Here is a 17,548-nt window from a genome sequence, read left to right on the forward strand (position 1 = left end):
TTATCTTAAGATAGACTCTGGCCATAAAATATAAACTGACTTTCCTTCAGAAAACAATCAATGTTCAGATAACAATCGGATGTTAAATCTGATTGAAAATTAAGAACAGAAAAGAGTAAATATATGAAATTAAGATATTAACATAATTACAACAATTCCTCTTAAAAGTTCAAAACCATGATTTTTCCTAAAACAAATATTCTGCATGGGTTCCCTGGTTACATTAATTGTGTCAGTAACAAGGAAAACTGACAATGGATGTGAGAAATAAGCTTTCTTCAATGAAGACCAAATGTACTAGCACAGAAGTAACTCTCAGAAGTGCCTACTATTCTCTTAATTCCTTTAAGTAAGTATCACAGTGGTAAAGTAATTAATAGAAAAAGAACACTTCAAACAGATTAAAAAATATTCCAAAGTAGTTTGTAATGCAGATTTGCATGTTTTCATGATTTAAGTGTATTGTGATGCTTTTGAGTGAAGCCCAGAGGTACTGGTTTAGAGCACTAGTACTCACATACACACAAAAGTAGTTTTGTTTTAGCAAATAAACACACAGCAATATAGCAAGAAACTTGGGGCAATGAAAAAGGAATAACAGGGAAAAAAAAAAAAAAAGAGATATCTACAATTGTTTGAGTTATTTAAATGTTTGAACAATCATAACAGGTCTTTGTTAAAAAGTCAAGAACTCAGAGTGGTGTGTAAGTTCAGAATATCTATTGCTCAAGGGAGATGCGCTTTCCTAGGTCTACTCCCTTGCTTTTATTGGGTTTGTGTATAACAGGGAAATTGACTCTCTTCCGCACCAACATGAGAAAGAACCCTCATGGTGAGGGTGACGGAGCACTGGCACAGGCTGTCCAGGAAGGCTATGGGGTCTCCTTCTCTGAAGATATTCAAGGCCCATCTGGATGCCTACCTGGGCAATGTGCTCTAAGGAACCTGCTTTGGCAGGGGGGTTGGACCCGATGATCTCTTGAGGTCCCTTTCAACCCCTACAATTCTGTGATTCTGTGATTCTGTGATTCATTATTACACTCAATTTATAAGCTTGTCTGAACTATTTTCGAAGTGCTTTCCTTCCACAAAAGTGTTCAGTAACCATGACAAGGAATCTGTAATTTATGGTGATCAAGGTGTGATCGTTTTCCAGTGTATGCTTAGTGGATTAGCCAGCCACCCATGACACATGACATTTTTCACTAAAACTATAAGGATACCTTGGTGAGCAGAAATAGCTTTCAGTCCAACTATAGGAATATATAGAGGATGTATTGTTGGAGCTTACATCAAATGTCCTGTACAAATGGAAAAGACAGCTGCTAGTTCCTAGAAATGAACAAGATAGGAGTTTTTCTTGAAGTTGATGCTTGTTAGAAATCAAGTGATTGAAATCTGTTCATTCTCATTCTTCCCTGTCTTTCTGACACTGCAGGAGGACAAAGCAAATACCTAATATAGAAGAGAGAAATAGGTCAACAGAGTATCTCTTCTCATTTTTAAATTGATACAAGTTATGCATGCTTTTTAAACTGCAGTAAATGTCAGCTATTTGCTTGTCTCAGTGAGAACCTGACACTGGGGAAAAACAAACAAATAAACAAACAAAGCAAGCAGCATGGCAGTGATTAGGTAAAGGAGAAGTACGATCTCTGCAGTGTAATGATTTTACAGGGTAATCATTAGGGTAATGATTTTAAGTGAAAAGTCTTGATGGAATTTTATAAACAAGATAAAACCAAGGCTGAAGCCTATAAGAGGTAATCTAGAAAGTTGGTTTAGATATGGCTTCATGAAAGTATATAATGAAAAAAGGTAATATTTTAATGACTTCATTAAATTTACATAAATTTATAGTGAGAGGAAAATATATAATACCTGTAGTTATAGATAATAAGGTAATGTTGATATTGGGAAAGAAAAAGAAAATGGTGTATTTGAGTAGGTAGAAAGCCTTAAATATGCCAGGTTTCTTTTATTAATAATTCTTTTGTTGCTGAGATATTTGCTGATATACAGTGAAGTGACAAATAACTGAATATTGCTTCTACTATTTTGCTAGTTTTGTTTTTGTTATATATATTTTCCCCCATCCATGGGCATACTTCTAGCAAACCAAACTTGCCTTTGATTGCTATGGGTCTTCTTGTCAAAATACTTCCAATCAAAAAAAAAAAAAAAAAAAAAAAACCAACCAACCAAACAAAAAACCTTCAAAGCTCATGTCAGTATAATAATAAAATCTATCAAAGGTTTGTTTTTGCACCTGCAATTTAAGATGAAAAAATCCTTACATGTAATAAGGATGCATTAATATGCATTATTTGTAGTAAGAAACAGTTTCTTTCTCAGACTGTAGACAGCATCTAGTCCATTTTACACTTTGCTAGTAACAAATTTTATCCATCTTGGAAAAGGACTGAAAGATATATAACATCATGGAGGAAGTGGCTGTTTTAGCAAAAGTGGAGGAAAGAAAATACAGATACAATTAATTCAATTTACTACGTACTTAAGTCAATAGTAAATTATATTTCTCCAGGCACTAGAGAAAATGGAATACAAAGAACTAAAATGAGTTGTAAATATTTTCAAAACTATTTTGTCTCCAAAGATTGTTTATAGATTTTTTTTTCTTGCTTCCTATAACGGAATTCAGAGCAACCAACTTATATAGTTAGTAATAATATCACCCTCTTACTTTTTCATTGATCATTTAAATTTACTCTTAATATCTGATTTCAGAATGTATTTTGATCTGTCATGCAAGTATTTACCTCTGTGTCTATAAACAGCCTGTACATATCAAAGTTTAAAAATCTATATGCTAAATATCTACATTCTATCTACTGTCATTCCTATTCTGCTCAGTTTAGATCACCTTAAAATAGGTAGCTAAGACTTGATTTAGTTACACAGGAATAAGCGTCTAATACTATTTTAGAGGCACTAAGAACATCTCCAAGACATTTGCAAAAATATGATATAAATGGCCCTGGAGCTTGAGGAGGCTAGATGGGATATGTTTGGGTGTCTCAAATGCCCACTGTTAAGTAAATGAATTGGTTTGGGTATTGTTTAGTTTGTTTGTATTTGTTGTTTTGTGTTTTGTTGTTATTGTTTTGTTGTCGCTTTTCAGATGAATCATTTGCTGGATTCCATCAGCTAGACTGACAGTTACTGTAGTTTAAACATAGCATGCCATTATATGAAGTGAATAACAAAACTGAAATGTCTTAAACTGAATTTGTAATTAAATTGACTTTATATATTCATATAACGTACTGTGAAAGTTAAAGGATATATCCTTCTGTTTAGTGCTATGTCATCAGGATGACATTTTAAAATATTAGAGTTTATAATGTAAGAATGCAATGTGATTGAATGAATTTATAAACTTAATCATTCTGAAATGCAAATCTGAAATAGTTGTTGATGCTCCCAAAATTCATCAAACTGACTTAAAAGACATGAGTTCAACAAACAAGACTTTTAAGTAATTAGGTTATCATTTCCAAGATTTCTGCACAAGTAAATGTTACAAATGTTCCTCTACAAAATAGTTGAGATTCTTTAGTCAGACTCCAGGAAAAGTCAAATAGTTATTTATGGTGAGGACATGCAAGACTTATTTCAGAAATGGTGAATGTGAAAAGGGCACTGACTAGGCCACTGACTATGTGCCATAACCCAGAAGGCTAGAAATAAAGTAGAGGTACTGAAGAACCTCTATTCATCTGACCTAGTCTAATTGCTTCCTACAATTAGAATTAGACTATTCCCCCCAAACCAAAACCCATCCTAGAAGCATTCAGAAGTTCTTTCATGGTCATTATTCTGATCCTTGCTTCTCTCTACCTTCAGTGATCAGAGTAGGGCACCCAATGATGTGAGGAATGAAGAAGGGGTGGTGTGGAACCCAGCATACACAAGATCAGAAAGGTGGAGATCTCTGACCCTATTTCCCTTGCTCTTCTCTTTGTTCTTCTTCTCTGTCTTGTTAAAATCACAACAAATCCAGTGATTCCTCTTTTTCTGATACAGGAAGTAAAGACAAATGCATCTTTGTTGCAAGTCTTCATTCTGGGGCTTTATTTTTTATCAAGGAGTTCTTGTTGTGTTTATGGAAATTTGATAAGTAATGTAGATGGTGATAAAAAATAAAAAGTGCTTTTTTTTTTTTTTTATTTCTTATCTGAAGAGAAATATTTCCAGTAAATTTAGATGCAGACCAGATGCACATTTGGAATTTTTTTCATAGTCAGTGTAGACAGTAGAGAAATAAAAATTAGCTTTTCATTTGTTTTCCAGTGTTCCTAACACTTCTTTTTTTTTTTTTTCCTGGCAGTCCAGTAAATGATTTTACTTTTTTGTCTAGCTCCTAGACAAAAAAAAAAAAACTTGTATGAGAATCTTTCCTTCCTTCCTTCCTTCCTTCCTTCCTTCCTTCCTTCCGTCCGTCCGTCCGTCCGTCCGTCCTTCTGTCCTTCCGTCCTTCCTTCCCTGTCTTCAGTGTCAGGGAGCTTCTCTGTATTCAAAGTCATTTTCATGACGTGCTTTTGTTGGGGGAGTGTTGTTTGCTGTTTTATTATTTGTTTGTTTGTTTTTCTGAAATTTCTATCTACGTGGTCTGGACGTTATATTTAGTGCAGATAATTGTGAACAGCTCAGTTCAGTGTTTGGGCCTAGATGTAGTTCTTCCTCGGTATTCAGTTAAACCCTAACATGTTTTGTGAAGTTTTATGACAATTGAAAGGACTTCCTTCCAATGTGTGACATCTAGCCTCAGGTCAAGACCAGTCAGCTTGGGGTTTTAGGTATGAAATTAGTAGAATTAATATGTAATATGCTGATATTATACATACAATGCCCAAGCATGTTGGACTATAACTCCAGAAAAGGAAAAAAAAAAAAGTCTTGTCTGCTCAAATTAGCTATTTGTTTTCTATCTCTGAAGAGTCCAGGATATCATCCATCATATCAATCCATCATGACTGCCGCTGATGGTTATCTGCTTAGGACAGATGCTTTGCTCAAGCAGGGAGGTTGGGGAGGGGAACAGACTGTCAAAGGTGCTTCTGCATTTTTGCTACCTAAACGACTTGAACCATTCTCTTCATGCATAGATTTATGTATGCATATATATATATATATATATATTATTTGAAGATATTATTTGAAGATACATCCATATATATACATCCATATATATACATATATACACAGGTGATAATAGGATTAATAACTTCAAGGCCTGGCTTCACAGTTACTCTCTGTCTAGATTCCATGATCATTACTACTAAGTTACAAGTGGCATTCGGTAAGCCCCAGCTTTGAGATGTAATTGAAAGAAGAACACATGATCAAAGACACTCTCGCAGTCATGTATATAAAGATAACACTTATTTAAGTGACAGTCAGTAGTTTCTGTATGTGTGGCATTATACCTACTAATTTAACTGTGATTCATTATTCCTCTAGTGTTTAAAGTATGGGGATTGTTAATACAGTACTTTAATGCCAAAGGTTTACTCAAATACTTTGAAAGGGCTATTCATTATTTGTGTTACATACTAAAAGCAGCTTTGCTAACAACATCTTTGGTTTTGGCTACAATTTGCTTCTATTACTCTGTTTGTCAATTCTTGGAAAAAGACAAGGTCTTATAAAATAAATTTATTTCAGCATAGTTATCACAGTGAAGGCAAATGAAAGATCAAAACCAAAACCTTATCTTTTAATGGAAATGTACTTCCAAGTACCCTTTTCACTCAGTTCTGGGGGGAAGAAGAAGAAGGTGCCTAGACCCCATGGCTCTGTCACCATTCAACACATAGAGCAGATTCTCAGTCCCAGCAAGCCTGAGGTCTTCCTACTGGAATGCAGACAAGGGACAGATGATATGCAGAGTTCCATGGTACGTTGCTGCATAACACTAATAATAAAGTGTAAAAATGAGTCTTCTAAATAAACATCTATACTTGAATCCCTTCAGCAGCACTGGATATACAATATTTTAGGACTGGCTGGCATTAGTTTTTTCAGTACCACTATCATGAAAATGTTCATTTAAGCTCATACTGCTCCCCCTACCAAAGGCTTTAATTACTGTAGTCATTGTTCTGTATCTTTAATACCTCAAGGCACCTGAATCTCACAACGTTACCCCAGTAAACAAAGGTTAATGCTATCAATAATGTGAGGAAAATAGTACTTTTCAATAGAGAACTGGTCCCCACCAAAATGTCTGAGTTTTGACTGAGATTCTGACTTCTTGGTCACTGCAAATTGGCTCATAACTGCAATAAGACCTGAATTTGCAGTTGCAAATTCTTGTGTTTTAAGTTGATGGACAGTTCAACAATATGAATATATTCTTCCCTTCTATCATCACTGAAGTGTTTGAAGTATACTTTGAGTGTTTCTGGTAATGTTCTTGTTAAAGACTTGACTTGAATGTAGGGCTACGACATACTAACTACATTCAAGCAGCTGGAATGCAAAAATTGAGTTTATGTAAGTTACACATGAAGTGAGCTAAGATTGTCAGCTGCTAATTCCATGTGCATATCATTTAATGGACACTTTCATTTAGTCAAGGTAAATTTGGGAGTGGTTAATCTGAAAACAGAAAATTTCAGTTACCACTTCAGTAAAAAACAACCGGTTCTTCATAAATTGTTTAGCTCAGGTTTTCAGTACAGGGACAGAAAAAAATAAAAATGTCTCTGGGAGACTGCAGTCAAATATTCTAGTTTGAAATCTTAAAGGTTAGTGAAAAAAAAAAAATATGGACAGTATAGTGATAAAATTACATGCAAGCTTATAAGGAAATGAAATCCTTTGTATTTGGTCAGAATATGCAGAAGGAAAATCAGGACCTGCATACGGAGTAGAGAAAGTAAGAAGAGATCAGAGCACGTTTACTGGGAATTGTACATCAGTTGTAGTGATTGCACTTGGACAGTTCTAAATAAGAAGAGCTGACTAAGTGGAGCAAAGATTAGGGAGAAAAAGATGTGCTTATGCTACTTAAAGATAACATTGTAATATAGTCATACAAGGTGGCAAGATTAAGGAAATTTTAATTACTCTATTCCTTTGCATCTAAGTGTATTTGCTTCACTTTTCTTTTTTTCTTTTTTCATGTATTTTAAATCCACAAATTGCATGTTTATAGAATTGTTTGATTTTAATGCTAATGGGGCATGTACATGATGTTACAATTAATATGCTATCTGTGACTTTTTTATAGTTTACCCTAGGCTATATAGTGTGTAAAGTAGAAAGATCATTAACAAATTGTACAGGTTACAGTTCATATGAAATTATATTGAATCCTTGTCACTCTTAAAATCTTCTTTAGGACAGTGATTTAATAGCTTTCCCATTTCCAGGTTGTATCATTCTCTTAGGATACCGAGTAGTACTCAGTGGAACCAATGTCCCCAGGCAGGCACAGTTGAGGCCAATGGTGATACTGAGGGTGTGTCACATTCTCCCCGTGACAGAATGCTGTCTGCTGCATGGTAAAATAGCCTCTAGCAGAAAGATTTCCTTTACAGTACCATGAATTTCAGCTTTGGAAAAAGACAGCCCCTTTCCTTACTGACAGCAATGTTGCATTGACGTGTCACTTGAAATGAAAAAAAGAATTGCCTCAGGTAAGTGTGAGGTCTACTAGATTGTTACAGTACACTGACTGAGTAAATACTCCATTTGTGCTCATTGCAATTGCTAATTTCTCTGTTTGACTATCAAGTGCTGAAGCCAAAATAAAGAGCAGGTTTGTATATAGACCCAAGAAACACCTGTTCAATTTCATGTCTGTTCACTATTCAAGGAGTGTTATATCAGAACAGTTGCCTGGTCTGAAACATTGCCCTTTGCTTTTGAAAAAAATGTTGAGTTTTTCCATATGAACAGTTTTCCTTAACAAATCTTTTTGTTTGTTTGTTTGTTTGTTTTCTTCTGGGAAAGTTTATTTAACCTTAGGGAATCATTCTAAAACTGTACAGGTCCCAGCTTTTTGGTCACATGGAGTCTTCAGCAGGCAATGAAGGGACTGTGTTAACCTCTCATATCGTTCACCAGAGAGAAAATGCCTAGTCATTCATCAGAGCAATAAGCCAATATTGTATGTAATGATGTACAGTTTGTGTAGAGTGGTACTGTTAAGCTGTACTTTCCCATTCTTTATGAGAAAAATCCTCCCATGCATCTTCAAATCTTGTTCACTGCATGATGAAAATTGGCAAAGGTCAAATGAAACAAAATAAGCAAAAATAGAAGAGTTCAGACGATGTTTTTTTTTCTCCCATTTTCTAACGTGCTTATATTCAAAATGACAATGCCAACCAGATGAATCAGTAAATGCTATTTATGTGGATTTGAAATGCTCTGAAAATGTGACTTGCACCAGATTTCATGATGGTTATATACTGTGAGTACAAACTGAAAGATGCAATTGCATGGACAAAATAATATGAGAGCAGCGTCAAGCACACTGGACAGGCAGTCCCCTCTGTGTCTTGTACATAAGAGTTGATATAAAGTGGTTTATATGAGACAGCGAGTGTCATATTTGGGATATTTGTCAGGTGTCCAGTGTTTGTCAGGTGTCCTTTGTTTTCCAACTGAGGAGTCCTGTTTTTTTCAACTGTCCTGTTTTTTTCAACTGGGGAGGTCCCAGTTGACTGGTGGCTAGCAAACATGATGCCCATCTACAAGAGGGGCCGGAGGGCAGACCTGGGGACTATAGGCCTGTCAGTTTGACCTCAGTGCCAGGGAAGCTCATGGAGCAGATTCTCTTGAGAGTCATCACACGGCACTTGCAGGGCAAGGAGGTGATCAGGCCCAGTCAGCATGGGTTTATGAAAGGTAGGTCCTGCTTGACGAACCTGATCTCCTTCTATGACAAAGTGACGCGCTGGGTGGATGAGGGAAAGGCTGTGGATGTGGTCTACCTTGACTTCAGCAAGGCTTTTGACACTGTTTCCCACAGCATTCTCCTCAAGAAACTGGCTGCTCTTGGCTTGGACTGGCGTATGCTTCATTGGGTTAGAAACTGGCTGGATAGCCGGGCCCAAAGAGTCGTGGTGAATGGAGTCAAATCCAGTTGGAGGCCGGTCACTAGTGGCGTTCCCCAGGGCTCGGTGCTGGGGCCGGTCCTCTTTAATATCTTCATCGATGACCTGGATGAGGGGATCAAGTGCACCCTCAGTAAGTTCGCAGATAACACCAAGTTAGGTGCGTGTGTCAATCTGCTCGAGGGTAGGAAGGCTCTGCAGGAGGATCTGGATAGGCTGCACCGATGGGCTGAGGTCAACTGCATGAAGTTCAACAAGGCCAAGTGCCGGGTCCTGCACCTGGGGCGCAATAACCCTAAGCAGAGCTACAGGCTGGGAGATGAGTGGTTGGAAAGCTGCCTGGCAGAGAAGGACCTGGGAGTATTGGTGGATAGTCGGCTGAATATGAGCCAGCAGTGTGCTCATGTGGCCAAGAAGGCCAACAGCATCCTGGCTTGTATAAGAAGCAGTGTGGCCAGCAGGGCTAGGGAAGTGATAGTCCCCTTGTACTCGGCTCTAGTGAGGCCGCACCTTGAGTACTGTGTTCAGTTTTGGGCCCCTCGCTACAAGAAGGACATCGAGGTGCTTGAGCGGGTGCAGAGAAGGGCGACGAAGCTGGTGAGGGGCCTGGAGAACAAGTCCTACGAGGAGTGGCTGAGGGAGCTGGGCTTGTTCAGCCTGGAGAAAAGGAGGCTCAGGGGCAACCTTATCGCTCTCTATAAGTACCTAAAAGGAGGCTGTAGTGAGGTGGGGGTTGGTCTGTTCTCCCACGTGCCTGGTGACAGGACGAGGGGGAATGGGCTTAAGTTGCGCCAGGGGAGTGTTAGGTTGGATGTTAGGAAGAACTTCTTTACTGAAAAAGTTGTTAGACATTGGAACGGGCTGCCCAGGGAAGTGGTGGAGTCACCATCCCTGGAGGTCTTTAAAAGACGTTTAGATGTAGAGCTTACGGATATGGTTTAGTGGAGGACAGTTAGTGTTAGGTCAGAGGTTGGACTCGATGATCTTGGAGGTCTCTTCCAACCTAGAAATTCTGTGATTCTGTGATTCTGTGATTCCTTCTCAAAACAGCAGGACAGGAAGTGAACATGTAGAAGGCTCTCTGGAAGACTATAGGGAGAAATAGAGAATATAGAGAATAGAGAAATGTGCATTCTTGCACATTTATTATTTTTTCCAGTTATGTCAGTTTCTTTAATCAGCAAGTTAATTTTTTTTAAGAGAAATTTAGGAGTTATGACATACAGAATATGTCAAAAAGGTCTTTACATTAATTGTGATGCTAGCTCAGTTATAAATTTTATACAAATTACTTCATTTAGCTAAGAGATGGAAGTAGAAACTATGCCAAAAATAAAAAATAAAAAAAATCTACACCTTTTCCAAAATGAAACAAAACTCCAAAGACCACAGAAAATAAGTATATCATAATCCATGTTACTCTTCTGTACTGACAATTTCCATGTTTATCACTATATCTCTGTAGAAATTTGCTTCCTATAGCCTAGAAGACATTTTTTGTGCTTGGAGACCACCAAAATGATGCCTGTCCCATGTAAAATGTTTTTACTCTGAGAACAGACAGTATGCACAAGCATAATTTTGTTCTGGAAATGTGGCAGGATATCTTGTTGCTAGTAATAAATGTCTTCAGCTGGAGAACTGAGTAACCTTTTCCAATAGTATGTAAAATATTTTCAGTTCTCTGGGGTATGTATAGAAAAGGAGGCAGAGGAGGATATACATGTACGCATGCTAGAGAGAATTCTAAATGTACACAAAAATAATTACAGCTGCAGCATTCCTTCTACTTCACAGCCCATTAATGTTTCCAGCATGTATTAGTCATATAGAAGGTAATTTAAGCAGTGAATTAAGTGACTTAAGTAGTTTAGAGATCATTGTTTTTTATAACTGTAATGCTTTTGAATGAGCTTTAGGGAACCTATAAACACATTGTAACTCTATCATAATCATGCCTTCAAAATAATTTTATTTTGAATAGAGAAAGCAGAAGAAAAATAACTGGGTAAACATCTAATACTATAATGTTGAAAAAAAAAAAAATCTAGTCATTCATACACTGCTGTGTTTCAAGTCCAAGTGAAATCAAGAATCCGATGTATCTAGCTCAAAATAGTGTGAAAAACACTAAAAATTGTCAGACAGGGATCTTGCAACTAAGTTGAAAATTTTGGATTTAAAAAAGTTTGATTGTCTAGTCAAGACTAGAAATATGTAGTCAAGATTATAAATAATAATAATATGTTGTAATAATGATATATTTAGGAGTTCATTAAAAAAAAAAAAAGTACTAATAAAGTGTCTATATAATCTTCAGCAGAGGCAATTCATAAGTAAACTGTTTTCAGGAAAGCACAATGAGAGAGGATGAGAACCTTCCTAGACAGACAGCTTTCAGAGACAGACCTACTTTACTATATATTTGTAACCTGTAATTTAAACATCTAAACGGTCCTTTCATTGGCCATTACAGATTTCATTTTTTTAGAGAAAATATAGTTAACCCTGGAAGATTTACACAAGTGATACATTGGGCAAATGATAAATTAGTCAGCTGTAGACACTGATTTTAACTCTCATAGCACAGAGTCACTTCAACATTGTGAATATTTAATCCCCTCATAAATGAATTAAAGCTTCTAGAACACAGCATGAGTCACACATACAGGAGAAGGAACTCTGCCTAGAAGCTCAGTGACTGAAAAGTTCTGTGGAGTTGTAAATAATGCTCAAGCATGACACAACAACATAACATGATCTTTAATATGTGAACAAAAACTTTGGTTCCCCAAAATGTACTTTATTATTAAACAGATCCTTCTATAAGAAGGAGCTTAAAATAGTTACACCCAGGAAACTTAACAAGGAGTTTTGATAGACATGAAGAAAGTGAAGAGCATACTACTGTGAAATAGTTGTTCTTTTTCATTCTTGTGTTAAATCTGTGTTCATGTGTGACCAATAGCATTATTATCCATTCTTTCTCATTCATCCTTTAAATAATTAATTAATTAATTAATTAATTTTTATGTCCTGGTTTCAGTTAGAACAGAATTTGTTTTCTTCCTGGTAGCTGGTGGAATGCTGTGTTTTGGCTTAGGATGAGAAGAGTGCTGATAACACCCCGATGTTTTAATTGTTGCAGAGCAGTGCTTATACCAAGCCAAGGACACCTCAGCCTTTTGCTCTGTCCTGCCAACAGGCAGGCTGGGGGTGCAGTAAGAGCTGGGAGGGGACAGACCCAGGACAGGTGACCCAAACTAGCCAAAGGGGTATTCCATACCATCTGACGTCATGCTAAACAATATATAGGGGTGGCTAGCCGGGGGAGGGGGCCGGACTGCTCGGGGTTAGGCTGGGCATCGGTCAGCGGGTGGTGAGCAATTGCATTGTGCATCACTTGTTTGTACATATTATTAGTAGTAGTACTATTATCATCATTGTATTATTATTATTATTATTATTATTATTTTCCTGTCTTATGAAACTGTCTTTATCTCAACTCAAGGGCTTCACTTTCCATTTCTCTTCCCCGTCCCAGAGAGGGAGGGGGGAGGGTGAGCGAACGGCTGCGTGGTGTTTAGCTGCCGGCCGGGTTAAACCACGACAGTCTTTTTGGCACCCAACGTGGGGCACGAAAGGTTGAGATAACGGCAGATCTGACCAGAGTGTGTTAAATTAAAATTGGTATAAGTATTAGACCTGCTTAATAGTCACTTGTCATAATGCTGATTGCTTTAATCTCAACTGTGCTGCGCCTGTTTTCCAAATTGAGTATTATAGCACGTTATTTTCCGTATGTGCTCTCTGTCATGCTGTTTATCCTCTCCGGGCCCTGGTTTCAGACCATTATGGTACTGTGTGTTGTATCAGTGGCTTATGAGATGATGAAATATCTGGCCATGACTCTAACCTGGTATTTGTACTCAGTAACATCTTCGATTCTATACTTTGGAAACTGTATTTTGGAAACTATTAGCAATTATATCTGTTGCCTTTTTTCATTAGGGAGTCAATCTGTGGAGAGGAAAGGGGAAGATAATTTTTCTTACTTGATCACTCTCCCTTTCTCCTTCACCACCCCTGTATCCTCCTTGATCACTCTCCCTTCCTCCTTCACCACCCTCTTATCCTCTGAGTTTATTACAATAGCTCTCCAAGATATTGAATATCCTTGGGATACTCAGACCAGCATAGTCTTGTTGTTCTGCCTCCTGAATGCACTTCAGGTTCTGCTTAAAGTTAAACAACTACTTAGGAAACTCATCCGGAGATATGCCCGGAGGCAGTATAGTTGTGGGTGGCAGGGAGTATGGGAAGATATGGGCAGGCATCTAGAGCAGTTGGCACCCCCAGTGTTTTGGAAATTCACCCCTGAACAACTGCAAAATCCTAAAAAACTGGCAGAATGCTTGAAAACAAGGTGTCGCGATTCTGGAAGTTCCAAAGTAACACAAATACTTGTAACATACTGGGGCCTGGCTCATGCCTATCGAGCTGCCATGGATACTGCTATCAACTTAGTAACAGACCCTGCGGCCACTCCAAGTCCCATGACAGATCCAACGGCCACTGTGACCCCTACAGTGGACTCTGCAGCCGCTCCAGTCCCAGCTTCTGCAGATGCTCCAATCCCAGCTCCTGCAGCCGCTCCAGTCCCAGTTCCTGCAGCCGCTCCAGTCCCAGCTCCTGCAGCCGCTCCAGCTCCGATTCCTGCAGCCACTCCAGCTCCGGTTCCTGCAGCCACTCCAGCTCCTGTAGCTGGGTCAGAGAAACGAGCTGTAGCAGTGCAAGTTGACCCTGCGGAGGGTATTCCAACCTCTGTGGCAGACCCTGTAACAAGGTCAGAGAAACGAGCAGTAGCAGTGCAAGCTGCCCCTGTAGAGAAGGTGAAAAAATGGTATAGAGATTCAGGTCGTTTAGAACGCAGAGAATCTTCTGCCAAATCTAGGTATAGAGACGACGGAGATGACGACGACGCTGGGCCATCAAGGGTTCAGGAGGAGGAAGATGAGGATGCCGAAAAATCAACAGTAACTACCCGAAGCCTAAACGAGCGTGAGTTACGAGATGTGCGAAAAGATTTTGGTCGCTGTATAGGTGAGCAGCTTGTCACCTGGCTGCTCCGATGCTGGGACACTGGAGCCAATTGTGTGGAATTAGACGGCAGGGAAGCCAAGCGACTGGGATCCCTTGCTAGGGATGCAGGCATTGACAAAGCAATTGCAGATGGAGCACAATCTCACAGCCTCTGGAGGCGTCTCCTCTCAGCTGTGAGGGAAAGGTATCCCTTCAAGGAAGAACTTTTATGTCTACCAGGCAAGTGGACCACTATGGAGAAGGGAATCCAGTACCTGAGGGAATTAGCCGTACGGGAAGTGATTTACGAGGATCCAGACCTCAGACAAACATCCAAAGATCCAGATGAAGTCAGGTGTACACGACCCATGTGGCGGAAGTTTGTACGGAGTGCACCATCATCATATGTGAGCTCATTGGCAATAATGGCCTGGAAAGAGGATGAGGAACCCACAGTGGATGAAGTGGCTAAACAACTCCGGCAGTACGAAGAAAGTCTCTCCTCTTCCTTACAGGCCTGCGTCTCAGCTGTGGAGAAACTTTCTGAAGAGTTCCACCAACTTAAAGAGAATCTATCTTCATCCCCACCTGAACCAACCAGTGTCCACCGACCAAAAGAGAACACTGTGGAGAAACTTTCTGAAAAGGTTCACCAACTTGAAGAGAGATTATTCTCCTCCGTACCTGTACAGAGCAGTGTCTCAGCTATCAGGGGTAGGCGTTCATCCACACAAGGAAGACGATATGGTGGGTACTCACCCCGTGCCACCCTGTGGTTTTACTTACGAGACCATGGAGAGGACATGAGAAAATGGGATGGAAAATCTACCGCGACCCTAGAGGCACGGGTACGTGAGTTGCAAAAGAAAACAATCAGGAAAAAGGGATTCTCTGAAAAGTTTGCTGCTCCAACTTCCAGCAGACAGTCCTTCAAACACAGAAACGAAGAAGATTCTGACCAGGATTAGGGAGGCCCTGCCTCCAGCCAGGGGGAGGAAAAGGATAATCAAGTTTATTGGACTGTGTGGATTCGATGGCCTGGCCATCAGACCCACAGAAGTATAAGGCTTTAGTAGACACCGGTGCACAATGCACTATAATGCCATCGAGCTATAAAGGACCAGAGCCCATCTGTATTTGTGGAGTGACAGGGGGATCTCAGCAGTTGACTGTATCAGAGGCTGAAGTGAGTCTGACTGGGAATGAGTGGGAAAAGCACCGTATTGTGACTGGCCCGGATGCTCCATGTATCCTTGGCATAGACTATCTTAGAAGAGGATATTGCAAGGACCCAAAAGGGTTCCGGTGGGCTTTTGGTATAGCTGCCTTAGAGACAGAGGGCATTAAACAATTATCTACCTTGCCTGGTCTCTCAGAGGACCCCTCTGTTGTGGGGTTGCTGAGGGTCGAAGAACAGCAAGTGCCAATCGCTACCACAACTGTGCACCGGTGGCAATATCGCACTAACCGAGACTCCCTGATTGCCATCCATAAGCTAATTCATCAATTAGAGAGCCAAGGAGTGATCAGCAAGACTCATTCACCTTTCAATAGTCCCATATGGCCAGTGCGAAAGTCTAATGGCTAGTGGAGACTAACAGTGGACTATCGTGGCCTGAACGAAGTGACGCCACCACTGAGTGCTGCAGTGCCGGACATGCTGGAACTTCAGTACGAACTTGAATCGAAGGCAGCCAAGTCGTATGCCACAATTGATATCGCTAATGCATTTTTCTCTATCCCTCTAGCAGCAGAGTGCAGGCCACAGTTTGCTTTCACTTGGAGGGGAGTCCAATATACTTGGAATCGACTGCCCCAGGGGTGGAAACACAGCCCTACCATTTGCCATGGACTGATCCAGTCTGCACTGGAGCAGGGGGAAGCTCCTGAACACCTGCAGTACATCGATGACATTATTGTGTGGGGTGACACAGCAGAGGAAGTTTTCGAGAAAGGGAAGAAAATAGTCCAAATCCTTCTGAAAGCCGGTTTTGCCATAAAACAAAATAAAGTCAAAGGACCTGCACGAGAGATCCAGTTTTTAGGAATAAAATGGCAAGATGGACGTCGTCAAATCCCAATGGATGTGATCAACAAAATAACAGCTATGTCTCCACCAACTAACAAAAAAGAAACACAGACTTTCCTAGGTGTTGTGGGGTTTTGGAGAATGCACATCCCAAATTACAGTCTGATTGTAAACCCGCTCTACCAAGTAACCCGTAAGAAGAATGAGTTTGAATGGGGCCCTGAACAACGACAAGCCTTTGAACAAATCAAGCAGGAAATAGTCCATGCAGTAGCCCTTGGGCCAGTTCGAACAGGACCAGATGTAAAGAATGTGCTCTACACTGCAGCCGGGGAGAACGGCCCCACCTGGAGCCTCTGGCAGAAAGAACCTGGGGAAACTTGAGGTCGGCCCCTGGGGTTTTGGAGTCGGGGATACAGAGGGTCTGAGGCCCGCTATACTCCAACTGAAAAGGAGATATTGGCAGCATATGAAGGAGTTCGATCTGCTTCGGAGGTGGTCGGTACTGAAGCGCAGCTCCTCCTAGAACCCCGATTGCCGGTACTAGGCTGGATGTTCAAGGGAAGGGTCTCTTCTACGCATCATGCAACTGATGCTACATGGAGCAAGTGGGTTGCACTGATTACTCATCGGGCTCGAATAGGAAACCCCAGTCGCCCAGGAATATTGGAAGTGATTATGGACTGGCCAGAAGGCAAATACTTTGGGATATCATCAGAGGAGGAGGTGGGTCGTGCTGAAGAAGCCCCACTGTACAACCAGTTACCAGAAAATGAAAAGAAATATGCCCTGTTCACTGATGGGTCCTGTCGTATTGTGGGGAAGCATCGGAGATGGAAGGCTGCTGTATGGAGTCCTACACGACGAGTTGCAGAAGCTGCTGAGGGAGAAGGTGAATCGAGTCAGTTTGCAGAAGTGAAGGCCATTCAGCTGGCTTTAGACATTGCTGAAAGAGAAAAATGGCCAGTTCTCTATCTCTACACCGATTCATGGATGGTAGCAAATGCCCTGTGGGGATGGTTACAGCAATGGAAGCAAAACAACTGGCAGCGTAGGGGCAAACCCATCTGGGCTGCTGCATTGTGGCAAGATATTGCTGCTCGGGTAGAGAACCTGGCTGTGAAAGTACGTCACGTAGATGCTCATGTGCCCAAGAATCGGGCTACTGAAGAACATCAGAACAACCAGCAGGTGGATCAGGCTGCTAAGATTGAAGTAGCTCAGGTGGATCTGGATTGGCAGCATAAAGGTGAATTATTTATAGCCCGATGGGCCCATGACACCTCAGGCCATCAAGGTAGAGATGCAACGTACAGATGGGCTCGTGATCGAGAGGTGGACCTGA

The 17,548-nt window shown here is 40.3% G+C and overlaps 1 protein-coding gene across 4 annotated transcripts in view; it reads left to right on the top strand.

Moving 5' to 3' along the window:
• IL1RAPL1 (interleukin 1 receptor accessory protein like 1) overlaps positions 1-17,548 on the top strand; it is a 773,813-nt gene that overhangs the window by 415,653 nt on the left and 340,612 nt on the right. The window lies entirely within an intron of this gene.

This window comes from Aythya ferina, assembly GCF_964211825.1.
Source record: "Aythya ferina genome assembly, chromosome: 1".
NCBI lineage: Eukaryota > Metazoa > Chordata > Aves > Anseriformes > Anatidae > Aythya > Aythya ferina.